Source organism: Triticum aestivum, chromosome 6A, assembly GCF_018294505.1.
Source record: "Triticum aestivum cultivar Chinese Spring chromosome 6A, IWGSC CS RefSeq v2.1, whole genome shotgun sequence".
NCBI classification, from domain to species: domain Eukaryota; kingdom Viridiplantae; phylum Streptophyta; class Magnoliopsida; order Poales; family Poaceae; genus Triticum; species Triticum aestivum.
This window is the reverse complement of record NC_057809.1, coordinates 310,996,248-311,009,036: the sequence shown is the minus strand read 5'-3', so window position 1 is coordinate 311,009,036 and position 12,789 is coordinate 310,996,248.

The following is a 12,789-nucleotide window of genomic DNA, read 5'->3' as shown; positions in this document are numbered from 1 at the left end:
ACCACTCATATAATCCAAACTTAGTTTTAAATGCTGTTTTCCATTCATCTCCCAATTTCATACGAATTTGATGGTAGCCACTACGCAAATCAACTTTGGAGAATATTGTAGAGCCACTCAATTCATCAAGCATATCATCTAGCCTAGGAATAGGATGACGATAACGAATAGTAATATTATTAATGCCTCTACAATCAACACACATACGTGATGTACCATCCTTTTTCGGCACTAGAATAATAGGAACAGCACAAGGACTAAGGGATTCGCGTATATAATCTTTGTCGAGAAGCTCTTGTACTTGACGCATAATCTCCTTCGTCTCCTCTGGATTGGTACGGTATGGTGCACGGTTTGGCAGTGAAGCACCGGGAATTAAGTCAATCTGATGCTCAATCCCTCGAATAGGTGGTAATCCCGGTGGCACGTCTTGTGGAAAGACGTCAGCGAACTCCTGCAAAATGTTAGTGACAGCAGGAGGCAAAGGGGAAGGCACGTCCTCGAATGAAAATAATGCCTCTTTGCACACAAAAGCATAGCAAACAGATTTGCTGAAATCTAGCTCATCAATATCAGATTTGGTGGCAAATAAACATGCACTTTTCAATTTAATTTCAGAAGCAACACTAGATGGTTTATTATTAGGCTTCATTTGTTGCTCAAATTCTATTGCAACAATCTGATTTTCACTCTTATTCTTCTCCTGTTTTGCTTTATTAGCTCTATTAATATCATCTTTCAAAATGGAATCAGGAGTCATAGGAAGCAAAGTAATATTTTTATCCTTATGAACAAGAGTATAGTGATTGTTTCTACCATGGTGTACAGAATTTTTATCAAATTGCCATGGTCTACCAAGTAATAAGGAACATGCTTGCATAGGTACCACATCACAATCAACATAATCAGCATATGTAGAGATACTAAAATGCACACGAACAGTACGTGTTACCATAACCTTGCCGCTGTTGTTGAACCATTGGATGTAGTAAGGATGTGGATGTGGTCTTGTGGTGAGAGAAAGCTTCTCCACCATCTCCATGCTAGCCAAGTTGTTGCAGCTCCCTCCGTCTATTATGACGCGCACAGAACGTTCCTTCACAACTCCCTTGGTATGGAACAAATTGTGCCTCTGATTTTGCTCAGCTTGTGTGACCTGCACACTCAAAACACGTTGAGCAACTAAACATTCATACATGTCAGCGTCTTCAGGAGCCATGTATTGCGTCTCATGATCAGAATCATCTCCACCATGTTCTTCACGTGTAATAAGAGCCAATGTCTCCTTATCATAGTCACTAGCGGACTCATATCCACCATCCGTGGTAGCAATCATCACACGCGGAGATTTGCATTCTCTCGCATAATGACCTCCTCCCTTACAACGACGACAAATAATATCACTTGTGTGCCCTGTTGATGCCCTGGAAGAAGAAGAACTCTGTGCAGGCCCGGTAGGTGCGCTCTTGGCAGATAATGGTGGTTGTGCCTGTTTTCTTGTATCACGACTGGAGGAGGCACCTAATTGAGGTGCTGGTGCAGTTGAAGTAGAAGATGCACGCGGTGTCCATGATGAAGGTCGGCCTGCAGAAAAGTTAGTTCGCCCCAATGCTTGTCGATCCTGCACTTCACGTTCAGCTTTACAAGCAAGATGGAATAAACGAGTGATATTAGTATACTCCTTATAGTCTAGAATGGTCTGAATCTCTCTATTTAATCCACCCAGAAAACGTGCAAGCATAGCTTCATTCTCCTCAACAATACCACATCTAATCATGCCAGTTTGTAATTCCTGATAATATTCTTCTACAGAATTTTTCCCTTGTCTTAAACGCTGCAATTTTTGAAGCAATTCACGTTGATAATATGGTGGAACCCAACGCGTACGCATAGCAGTTTTCAAAGCAGCCCAAGTAGTTGGAATAGGATATAATCTACAATGCTCAGACCATCATACACATGCAAAACTAGTGAAAGCACAAATAGCAGCAGCAACTCGTCTCTCCTCAGGATATTGTAAACATGTAAATCGTTGTTCAGTTTCTAACTCCCAAGTAAGATATATATCAGGAACATATCTACCCTCAAATGGTGGAATATTCAATTTCAGTTTAGGAATATGGACATCATCTCGTACCTGAGGTGGTGGTGCAGGCCTACCATTACGAATATATACCTGAGGTCGACCTGGTGGTGGTGGTGCTGGTGGCTGCACGTAGTTCGGATTTTGATCAACCTCATCCTCATAATCTCCCACATAATCATCATCCTCCTGGGTACCAGCAGCAGCAGTAGCAGGAGCCAAAGAAGCACCAACAGCAGTAGCAGCGGCACCAGAATTTTGTCCTGGCTCAATAGGAACACGTTGTGCTCGTCCATACTGATTCGGAAGGGGGCGTAGTTGTTGTTGTTGCAGAGGTGCGACAGGTGCAGCCGGTGGTGGAAGACGCACAAGTAGTTCATTAAATCTGTTATCGAGCTTTGTTTCGAACGTCTTCTCAAGGCCAGTAATCTTCTCCATGGCCTCTTCAAAATTGTTCAGCACATCTTGCACCTGTTCAGTCATCATTTGCTGAAACTTATCATGAAGCTCCTTGTTCGATAAGTTCTCCCAGTCAATCTCGTCGGCTTGTGATCCTGGCATGGTTAGCAGCAATAGAAACACACAAGAATATGATCCTACAGACTACTAAGAAGTGGTGGTGGTGTATCACAAATCCGTCAAGCAAATCTCAAATTCTTACCAGTTCTTACCCAGCAGCAGGCGGTGATCGGCAACCGTTGTAGTCAAAAACTCTCAAAGCTTGGATAGAGCGATTACCAGGGAGAGTCAAACACATGACATAGATGTATCTGGAGCTGGGAAGGCTTATAGTATGGTAGCAAAAAGGGTTAGCAATAGTTAATTCAGAGATGCAAAGTTGAATAAACGCTCAACGACGGTACTGTGCTGGTCCTAGGCTAGATTGTGCTAGAGACGCGAGCCTAGAACACGAACAAAATCACGGCGCGACACGTAAACAAGGGAAAAGCACACTCTGAAAAAAAAATTCGCTCTTTTTTTGCGCTCTTTTTTTTGCGAAAAATCACTATAATGGCGAGTGTCTCAAAACTCTTCCTAGGTCAAACTGACAGGATGGGCACGAAAAAAAAATTTCGACCAAATTTTTTTTTCGACTGCCCGGACCCAAAAACTGGAAACGGCTCAAAAAGAACTTCCTATAATGGCACCTGTCTCAAAACACTCAGAAACACCTAAAAATAGGATAGCCAGAAATTTTTTCGAAAAATGCGTTTTCGAAAAATTTTGGGCCTAAACGGAGCGTGGTTTCCCGACTCTTTTTTTTTCGAAACCTACTCCGGCAAGGAAACACGAATCGGAAACTAGATGGATCTCGAAAACAAACCTAATAAGCAAGGAACTCGGATTGGTGGTGGATATATGGTGGTGGTATATGGCAGCGGTGGTGGTAGCGGTGGTAGTATATGGATATGGATCGGTAGTGGTATATGGACACGGATTGGTGGTGGTATATGGATACGGATTCGGAGCGGTGGTGGTAGATGGCAGGGGCGATGATGATGGTGCGGCGGCGGCGTGACAACTTATGACCAGAACTCGAAACTCTAAAAGACTAGACTCTAAGACCAGCAACTAGACACGACGATGCAACCGCAAATTCAACAAAGCAAAACCCTAAAAAGATTATGCAAAGGCTCAGATTGGTTCGGATATGATGAACTAACCCTAATTTTTTTTGTGGCTTTTTCGTGGACTGTGGGTATGAAGAACAGACTCGATCTAAACTACGAAAAACTGTAAAATCTCACCGAGCAACCTGGAAATCTGACACCACTTGATAGAGGCAAAGGTGTCCCGTCTTTCGATGAGATGATGGATATCGCTTTGGTGGAAGTCGACTTTGATGATCCGACTACGAACGTGCGAGGACGTCGCGCCTTAGCAATCGCTAAACCAACTCCGAGAGGTTATTGACCACGCCGGAGCACGATCAACCTGACCACGAGGGTCTGTTTCCTGCGAGCAAACGAAGAACAAGCAAGAAACTAAGATTGCAATCTGGATATTGCGAATATAAGATGAAAGCTTTATTGATCAAGGTGGGGTTCTGTGACGCCTTTGTCTGGTCATTGAACACAAATGAAGTACGCGAAGTTGCAGCTATGGCGAACTTTTAATCTTAACAAAACCCAAAGTCTAAACGATGCCCTAAGGGCTGTATATATGGAGGAAGAGGGGGGGAATTTCGTGGCCCTTGGTGGAGGGGTCCAAAATCAACCCTATCTCTTGTTTCCCCACACATACGGACTCTAAAAATAGCCTATACTTATGTATTTCGAAATTACATGGGCCTGGCCCAATAATAAGGTGACGCAGCACCTAAAATAGCCTCGGGACGAAATTTATGAAGTGGCATCTTGTATATTTCGTCCAAGGCTTCATGCACCCATTATGGTGGCTTCAAAGTCCTGAAATCATCACTTGTAACTCCGTTATTGTTCCCCTTGCGCATGCCATCATCTCCATGCTTGTTCTTGCTCCAATGTTCATCCTTCTCCAAGCTAGGCCCTTCATTTGTAAGCAAAACAAATGTATCCAATTTAGGCGGCATCATATTCTCATGAACATTAGAATCATTACCAAGAAACGAAAGTACCTGGTAATTTAGTTGGCGTGCACGAGCTCTAGTAATTGGTCCAGTATGTATAGCAGCAGGGGCTGTGGGTGTAACAATTGTATTGATGTCCTCATCAGTCGTGAATTTAGAAATCTGGCACGCTATGCTCCCGAAGAGGTATCTACTGACGCTAAGAAGCAAGCAAGGTTCCGCAAGGGACTTAGCCCTGAGCTTCGCCGCGATCTTCGTCTGCATGAGTGCACCTCCTTTCAGAAGTTGGTCAATAAAGCCATCAGTGCTGAGATAGGCCTGACTGATTATGACGCTTCACGCAAGCACTCCCATGACTTTGGCTCTTCATCCAACTCTGGAGCTCAGAAGCGCCGGGTGTGGATCCCAAGCACGGCACTGCCACCCAGGTTCATCCCGAGGCCATCCTTTGTGGCGCCTCGTCCCAACCAGCAATTTGCACCACCCAAGCCCTATGGTGGCCTCGCTGCTAATGCTGCTCCATGACCCAATGTGGTGACATGCTTTAAGTGTGGAGAGCCGGGTCACTATAGCCGAGAGTGTCCCCAGAACAACAACCCCAATCAAACTGGAAAGTCCGTTGGCCGTGGTAAGCCCACAGGAAAAACATTCTACGCCAAGCCGGCCACCACTGCACGTGGCCATGTCAACTATGTTTTAGCCAAGGAGGCTCATGAGGATCCCAACGTCGTCCTTGGTATGCTCCTTGTTAACTGCCATCGGGCATCTGTTCTTTTCGATACTGGAGCATCTCATTCATTCATATCCGAGAGCTATGCTCGATTGCATAACACGACATTCTGTGACATGCCCACTTCCATGGTAATTCAAACTCCGGGTTCCAAATGGCAAACTTCTAGAGTAAGTCATGGGAACGAAATTCTTGTCGATAGACTTGTCTTCCTTGCATCCTTGATAGCTCTCAAGTCCACGGACATAAACATCATCTTGGGTATGGACTGGATGTCAGCTCATTACGCTAAGATTGATTGTGCCACTAGAACCGTTTAGCTTACTCACCCATCGGGCAAGACAGTCAATGTCTTAACTCGAGTGGCCAAGCACCAGCTTTACTACCTAAATGCCAACCCCCTTCCAGACCTTGAGGATGTTCCGATAGTCCGAGACTTTCCGGATGTCTTTCAAGAAGAACTTCCAGGTGTTCCACCTGACAGGGATGTCGAGTTTGTGATAGACCTTGTTCCAGGAACCGTGCCAATTTCTAGAAGACCCTAAAAGATGGCACCCTTAGAACTAGCCGAGCTTAAGAACCAACTCGATGAGTCCTTGAAAAAGGGTTTCATCCGTCCTAGTTCCTCTCCTTGGGTTTGCCCCATCCTCTTCGTCAAGAAGAAGGATGGAACGGATCGAATGGTTGTGGATTACCGCCCTGTCAACCTGGTCACCATCAAGAACAAATACCCGCTTCCTAGGATTAACGATCTGTATGATTAGCTCGCTGGATCCTCAGTCTTTTCCAAGATGGATTTGAGGTTGGGCTACCATCAAATCAAAATTAGAAACGGGGACATTCCCAAAACGACCTTTGTTACTCGTTATGGCCAATACGAGTACACCGTCATGTCCTTCGGTTTAACCAATGCCCCAACTACCTTCTCTCGGTTAATGAACTCAGTTTTCATGGAGTACTTGGATAAATTCGTTGTGGTATACCTCGATGACATACTCATCTACTCCAAGAATGAAGAGGAACATGCCGAACATCTAAGGCTGGTATTGATGAAACTTCGAGAGCATCGCCTTTATGCCAAATTCTCCAAGTGTGAATTTTGGTTGCCAGAAGTGACCTATCTAGGCCATGTAATGTCTGGCAAGGGTATTGCTGTCAATCCCGAGCGAGTTCAGGCCGTCCTTGATTGGACTTCACCTGAGACGGTCAAGCAAGTTCGGAGTTTCCTTGGCTTAGCGAGCTATTGCCGCCGCTTCGTCGAGAATTTCTCCAAGGTTGCTAAACCTCTAACTGAACTCCTCAAGAAAGATAAAAAGTTCGAGTGGACTCCACAGTGCGAGTTCAGCTTTCAGGAACTGAAAAGACGCCTGACATCTGCTCCCGTACTGGTACCACCAGATTTCTCCAAGGACTTTATTATCTATTGCGACGCCTCGCGACAAGGACTAGGTTGCATACTCATGCAGGATCGTCAGTTAATTGCCTATGCTTAATGGCAATTACACCCACATGAGGAAAATTATCCCACACGTGATCTAGAGCTTGCAGCTATAGTCCATGCACTTAAAACCTGGCGACATTACCTCCTCGGTAATCGTTGCGAGATCTTCACCGATCACCAAAGTTTGAAATATATCTTCACCCAACCAGACTTGAATCTCAGGCAAAGACGTTGGGTTGAGTTGATCTCGGATTACAACTTAGGAATAACTTACACCCCGGGCAAAGCCAATGTCATGGCTGATGCACTAAGCCGTAAATCCTATTGTAACAACCTGATGTTACAACAGAGTCAACCACCTCTCCATGAGGAATTCCGTAAGCTTAACCTTCACATTGTTCCTCGAGGATTCCTATCCACCCTGGTGGCGAAACCTACCCTTATGGATCAAATCATAACCGCCCAGCGGTATGATAAGGGCATATCTCGGATTAAGGAAAACATCGCTAGCGGAGTTGCTAAATGTTTCTCCATGGATGAGCGAGGTGCTGTCTTCTTCGAGAACCGCTTGGTGGTTCCCAAGAAACAACATCTGCGCCTGTTGATCCTTAAGAAAGCTCATGGATCCCCTCTCACCATTCATCCCGGTAGTACTAAAATGTATCAAGACCTACGCCAGAGGTTTTGGTGGACTAGGATGAAGAGAGAAATCGCTCAATACATTGCTAATTGTGACGTATGTTGTCGTGTTAAAGCAGAGCATCAACGGCCTGCTGGCACTCTTCAACCTTTGGCTATTCCCGAATGGAAATGGGATAAAATCAGTATGGATTTCATCACTGGGTTTCCCAGGACCAAGAGAGGGAATAATGCCATCTTCGTCGTGATCGACCGTCTTTCCAAAGTAGCCCACTTTCTACCTGTTCGTGAGAGTATCACCGCTAGCCAGCTAGCCGATTTATACATCTCCTGAATAGTGTCTCTTCATGGTGTTCCATTGGAAATTAACTCAGACCGTGGGAGTCTCTTTACCTCTCGATTTTGGGAAAGTTTCCAAAATGCTATGGGAACTCGTCTCTCTTTTAGTACTGCCTTCCATCCTCAATCAAGCGGTCAAGTAGAGCGAGTCAATCAAATTCTGGAAGATATGCTCCGAGCTTCTGTCATCTCGTTCGGAATGAGTTGGGAGAAATGCCTTCCATTCACAGAGTTTGCTTATAACAATAGTTATCAAGCCAGCTTGGGCAAGGCTCCTTTCGAAGTTCTCTATGGACGAAAATGTCGAATGCCTCTTAACTGGTCAGAAACCGGGGAAAGACAACTCTTTGGCCCGGATATGATTCAGGAAGCAGAAGAGCAGGTTCATGTTATTCGTGAGAAATTGAAAACAGCCCAATCTCGTCAAAAGAGTCAATATGATCGTAAACATAAGCCTATGACTTATGAAGTCGACGAGAAGGCTTACCTTCGGGTTACTCCGTTAAAGGGAACCCATCGTTTCGGTATCAAAGGCAAATTGGCCCCTCGTTACATTGGACCCTTTCGCATTCTTGCCAAACAAGGAGAAGTTGCCTACCAATTGGAACTACCTCCGCATCTTTCCAGAGTTCACAATGTCTTCCACGTTTCACAACTCAGGCGTTGCTTCGCGGATCCTATCCGTGGAGTGGACCACGAAACGCTTAATCTACAAGATAACCTTTCCTATCGGGAATATCCCGTTCGTATCCTTGATCAGGCCGAGCGTACCACTCGACGTCAGAATATCAAGTTTCTCAAGGTTCAATGGTCACACCATTCCGAGAAAGAAGCCACTTGCGAAAGGGAGGATCGTCTTCGACTTGAGTACCCCACCTTCTTCCCGGAGGATCCTAAATCTCGGGATGAGATTCTTTTGAGTGGGGGTGAGTTGTCACACCCTAGCTAGTTCAAGCATTAGAGTGTGCATCATGTTTAATTTCTCTTAAATTTGAAATGGGGAAAGCAGAAACCCCCAACATCCCCCCCCTGGAAACAACTAGGGTTTACTAAAATTATTTTCAATGAACCTGAAATGCCCTTCTAAAAAGTTCACCCTCCTTGTCTTGGGTTAAAACCTCTGGCAAAATTGGTGCACAATTTTCTAGGTCAACAGAAGGTCATTGAATTAAATCATAAGTATTTGAATTTGGGCATTTAAATGCTATAAAATAATTTAAATGCTCAAATAATCCTGGAAATAAATGTTTGCTGTTGGAAATAATCTAAACAGAGCCCACAATTATTTTTAGGATTTTTGGAAACGTTTTAGTATTTTATTTAAAGCCCAACAGTTGCAGTTAATTAGAAAAACAGAAACAAATAAAAAGAGAGAAAGAGAGAGAGGGAAGCCCACCCGGGCCTCCTGGGCTGGCCCAGCCACCTGGCTCGGCCCAGCCTACTGGCTCTGCCAGTCGTCGTCCTCCTCGCGCCAGAAGGACGCGGAGCGCGTGGCCGGCGCCCGCAGCCACACGCCGGCCACCTCCTGCTTCCGCCGATGCCTGGAGACGCCTAGGGGTGCCACGCGACCCCCACATCCCCCTCTCATCCTCGCTCACTCTCCCCTCGTCTCCCTCACCCTCTCCCGTACCATGGCCGACGAGCTTGTCGCCGTCTCACCGCCGTAGTCGCGCTCTCCGTCACCCCCTCGCCTCTCTGACCTGTCCAGAAGCTCCGCCGCGACGCCCTCGCCCTCCCCACCGAGCCACGCATCGCCGGAGGCCCTGCATCTCCACCATCGGATCGTCTTCGACCTCGGTACCCGCCGGATGCCGTTCATCATTTCGCCTCGCTCCGGTTGCCCCCGAGCCCACTGAGCTGCTCATCGACCTCCCTGTGAGCTCCGCCGCCTTTCCCCTCTTCTTTCCCACGCGTTCGCACCCTCTAGGCCATAGTTCCACCATGGCCGAAGCTCGTCTCCGCTCGAGCTCGTCGCCGGCGTCGCTCCGGCGACCATTTGGTCCTCCCGTGCTATGCAACGTGCTTGCCGCATCGCGTAGTGCCTCGCTAGCGCTTCAATTTCCGTGTTTGCACGCCGCAGCCCACTCCCCGCACATGGCCGAACTTCGGCCGCCGCCTTGGAGCTCGCCGTCATCATCTCCGGCCACCGTAGGCCCGGCCTCCACCACCACTAGATGCGCGACTGCAAGAGCTCTCCAACGAGCCCAAGAACGGCCTCGCCCGAGCCCTGTGGGTGTTTTCCGAGCTGCGCCACCGTCTCGGGCCTCGCCGGCATCGAGTCGCCGGCAAGTTTGACCCAGTTTGACTCCTGGGTGGGCCCAGGTAGACCCCCCCTGAGTCTATGACAGGTGGGGCCGGTCTGCTAACTAATTTAGGATTCGTTTTAATTAATTTTAATTAAATCAGTCACTGACATGTGGGCCCAGGACCCACTGACAGCTAATTAGTGTTAATCTAATCCTGCTAATTAGCTGAGAGGCTGACAGAAGGGGCCCACCAGTCAGGTTTGACCTGGGCTGGCGCCTTTGACCTGCTGAGGTCAGCATGACGCAATGCTGATGCAGTAATGCATTTTCTGGATTTATTTTTATTCAGGAATTTCCAGAAAATAGTTAAAACTTCTAAACATCATAGAAAATCAACCATAGCTCCAAATGCAAAGATTTATATATGAAAAATGATCAGAAAAATTCAATCTATCCATCTGTAATGGTTTCATGCATGACAAAAACAAGTTTACCTTGCTGTTTAAGCAGAATAAGGAAATGCACTATTAAGGCCATGTTTAATGAGCTAATATTTGAATCTTTGGTTCAAATGAGTTCATTCCTTTCTGTTATAGCTTGCGTTAGGCCAAGACACATTCATATTGCCATGTCATAGCATGCATCATATTGTTGCATATCGTCATGTGTTGATTGTGTTCCAATGTGTTCTTCGTGGTAGGTTCTGCCTCCGAGGATATTCACGAGTATCCAACTGAAGGGCAGTATCCCACTACCACTCCATCAGGCAAGCAACCATTGATCATTCCGATACAAACCCATGTTCTCGCTTCTGCTCTTGTTTACTTCATTAAGACAACGCGATTCAAACTGCTGTGTGCTACGGTAGTTGAACCCTTATCCTCTGCATGACCTGTCATTGCCACAGTAACTAGATGAAACCCACTAGCATGTCTAGGAGTTGATTGAGCCATGTATGTGATTCCTACCTTGCTATGCCTGCTATGCTTAGAGTTGTGTCAGGTCTGGTTCATCTGGGTGATGGGCCAGAGTGAAATGCTTATGCCGGTAATGTGAGGGATGTGTTGAACATGTTTTGGTAAAGGTATCAATGAGAGGCCATGTAGTAGTACATGGTGGGTTGTTTCATTGAGGCCGTCCCTAAGAACTGAGATTTGTATGTGTGATTTAAGATTCAGCTACTACCATGCATTGGGATCCTTAATTGACCCTCTCGGCTTCTTAACCACCCTAGTACTCTGTCCAGGAGTTGCAAATAGTTTCTGGTGTTTGTAGGTTATGTGTTGGCGGCCGTGCGTAGCGCTGACCCTAGGGGTGGGCTATGTTGCGGTAGATACACCGTGGCACGGTGTACCGAGTCACCCGTTTGGTGTCTCGGGATCCCTGTTCACATTGTTCGGGGCCGTATGTGGAAACCTCGACCGGACTCCCTGCGGATGGAACCTGGATAGGCGATAAACCTGGACTAGAGACTTAAGTGTTTAGGTAGGCTGTGGCCGACACCCTCGCTGGGCTTCCGCTTGAAGGTTGCCGAGTACATGTCGTGTAAACGGCGGTAAGTGGTGAAAGCGTGTATGAAGAAGTACACCCCTACAGGGTATAAAACTATTCGAATAGCCGCGTCCGCGGTAAAGGACTACTTGGTTGCCTATACAGTTCATAGACAAGTTAATGGGTACTAATAAAAGACTCAAGATAAGTGTGAGTACCGAGGATGGCCCTCTCGTAGGATGACGAGGGAGGATCCCCGGTGGAGTATTGTGTTGGTGAGTAGTGGACTCGTGTGCGAAAACTATTTTTACTGGTGAACTTCCGTAGGATAGCTTAGCCAAGAGTCAAAGCTGGCTTGCTGCATTAACCCCACCACCTTCTTGAGAATAAGCATGTATAGTAGGTTCTGATGTAAGACTTGCTGAGTACCTTTGTACTCATGTTTGCTTAATTACTGTTTTTAGATGACAACACCGCCCCCTCCGATGGGTTCTACGTAGACCTTGACGTCGACGAGTGACTAGCCACCCAGGTGGTGATCCTGGCCATGGAGGGCCCTATGTAGATAGACAGGCTTCGAGAAGCTTTCTTTCTTTCTAGAGTCTGTACTCAGACTAGTTGCTTCCGCATGTGCTTGTATGTTTGTATGACTTGAGTGTCCGGTCATGTGACCCCTATCTGTATGAACATGTTATGTATGGCTCCATGGAGCTTTTAAATAAAGTACTTGAGTTGTAGAGTTTTGTTGTGATGCCATGTTGTATGTACTCATATCCGGCATATTGTGTGTATGATTGAAATGCTTGGTATGAGTGGGATCCGACAATCTAGTTGTTTATCCTTGGCAGCCTTTCTTATGGGGAAATGTAGTCTTGTGTTCCTCGAGCCATAGTAGTCCGCTACAGCCCGGTTCACCGGAGTCCTGCTAGCCTAGCACTACTGTTCAGGACACTTGACTGGCCGGCATGTGTTTCACTTCGTTCCTATGTCTGTCCCTTCGGGGAAATGTCATGCTGTGACTTCCGGAGTCCTGCCTAGCCTGCTACAGCCCGGGTTCCCTGGAGTCCTGTTAGCCCAGTGCTACAGCCCGGAATCAATCGCTGATGCCCGACATGCTCGATGTGATTCATGTATGCCTGTCTCCATAGGTCTGTGCCGCTTTGGGTTCATGACTAGCCATGTCGGCCCGGGTTCTCTGTCATATGGATGCTAGCGACACTATCATATACGTGAGCCAAAAGGCGCAAACGGTCCCGGGCCATGGTAAGGCGA